We start from the raw sequence: 2,063 nt of genomic DNA, 5'->3' as shown, positions 1-2,063 counted from the left end.
CAAATAGTTATCAAACATTTCTAAGAAAAAACTTTATATTTTATCTGTATTTTCAGTAATTAATCTCTGTACGGGTTCAGTAAATTTGATCGATCTCATAACCACCATAAAAATTAGGAAATAAACAGAAATTATGCATCTTTCATTCTAGAATGAACACAAATTATAACACGACAACATAAATGTTTAGACAAAATAGTTTAAATTTCATAAGATTATACATTTATATATATTTATTATTTTTATTATATTAACCTTTCACCCATGCTAGGCTAACAATACAGAAGTTACAATGACGTGGCTCACGTGCACTCAAGTTACCGTATCAAATAATATAAAGGTGACCTTTGGTCTGTACAAAGTAACTTGTCTTAGGCTGTGTTTTATTTGACTAGTATTTTGTAAAATACAGTCACATTTCAATTATTATACATTATATATGTATAGAGGTTATTGCTACTTTGAAATAACTTCTTAGAGTTATTTTTCCTAAAACATAGAACAGTAAATAAAGAAGTAAAGCAAACAATTATCTCTTCTTGTTATGACCTTTGTACTTGGTTGCTGCTTGACGTAGGTTGCTAAGCCTTTAAATATTTTGGACGTGGAGGATATGAAACAAAATATTTTTTTTAGGTTTTATATATACATTTGTAAATAAAAGTAAAAAAAAATCATAAATTACTACATCAATACCATAGAATTCCACTATAATTTATCAAGCTTAGGAACTAAGATGTATTTTACTCTAAAAAAACGAAATTTCGAGCAGACTAAAGACACAACCTACCTTATTGAAATCTTGATTTAAAAGAAAAAAATGATGCTAGGTACATTAGAAAGGCTTAGAAAAACCACTAGGGTGACATTCTGAGCTTCTGATTGGTTATTCATGTCATATAAAGAAGTAAGTGTTTATAAAAATGGAAGGAGGTGAGCGGGGTGCCATTATGTTTAATTTATTACATGAGCAATATCTTAGCAAAGAGAAAAGAAAAGAACTTCTCATTTTACATTCTAGCTTATATACTTGTCGATATCTGTAATTTGAGTTTCTAATTCACATGAAACTATAGACTTAGTATTTTGACTTCATAAACATCTAATTTGAACCAGTGCTGCATTCAACATTCCACATGACACACAAAAATCGATGTTTATCTGTGTTTTTAATATTTACTTTTAAATTAACAAATTAAATAATATATAGTTCTAAAATTTGAATTATAATATATAATTTGATAGCAATCTTATTGACATAAATTCATGAAATAGAATTAAAAAAAATTTTGAATGTGAGTCAACAAATGAGATGACATGGCCTTTCACCTGTGACCAATATAGAAAGGGTTAATGATTGTTTCTCTCAGCATTACACTTGGGTGGCCTTACCAAGACCTGTTAAACAAGTCCAGTTTTAACGCTTTTACAATGGGCATTGTTTATTGCACACGTCACAAGGTTTTTAGTGACTTATTAAAAACGTAATTAAACTACTTTTTGTTTATGTTATGTCACTTAGTATAGCTAATAATCCATATTTTAATAGTATATAAGTTTAAGTTCTTGATTTTATAAGACAATATTAAAAAATATTCTGAATATCCGCTAGTATGAGAAATGTGACATTTGTTCTCTAGGCATCCCTCTCTTCTGTAATTTATTCACCACCCCTCCAATAAGTATGAAATTTAATGTAAATTACTCACTATAAAATCGTCATCACCCAGACAAAACAGTTTTTATAGCCTTCAATCTTGTTTGGTTCCAGAGCCATCAAATAGAAAATCAGACCCCTCTTATCACACCCACCAGTCACATCCTCTCTTTCAAGAGTTGTTAATAGTTCTCTCTTATGTTTAATATTATATTATTTATAACCAACAGAAAGCTAACGTTTTCATCTATCAAATGATGTATATATTACATTGGTTTATGATTTGACATTTGTCAATTTATTTTTAGTACAAGCTTTTTTTCCTCAGGAAAGATATTGACTAGTGTGGATGAATTTGTAACGGCCCTTGTTGCATGGTTAGAAAGCCAGAAAAATTTATAGTTAA

At 28.7% G+C, this 2,063-nt stretch overlaps 1 protein-coding gene across 1 annotated transcript in view; it reads right to left on the bottom strand.

The window, feature by feature from the left end:
• The window catches only part of LOC106462025 (DNA damage-binding protein 1-like), a 49,262-nt gene that overhangs the window by 25,657 nt on the left and 21,542 nt on the right, over positions 1-2,063 (bottom strand). The gene's annotated exons all lie outside the window — the stretch shown is intronic.

This window comes from Limulus polyphemus, unplaced genomic scaffold (assembly GCF_000517525.1).
Source record: "Limulus polyphemus unplaced genomic scaffold, Limulus_polyphemus-2.1.2 Scaffold1076, whole genome shotgun sequence".
Taxonomy (NCBI): Eukaryota; Metazoa; Arthropoda; class Merostomata; order Xiphosura; family Limulidae; genus Limulus; species Limulus polyphemus.
Note: the sequence above shows the minus strand (reverse complement) of the source record. Positions and strands in the feature narration are given on the sequence as shown.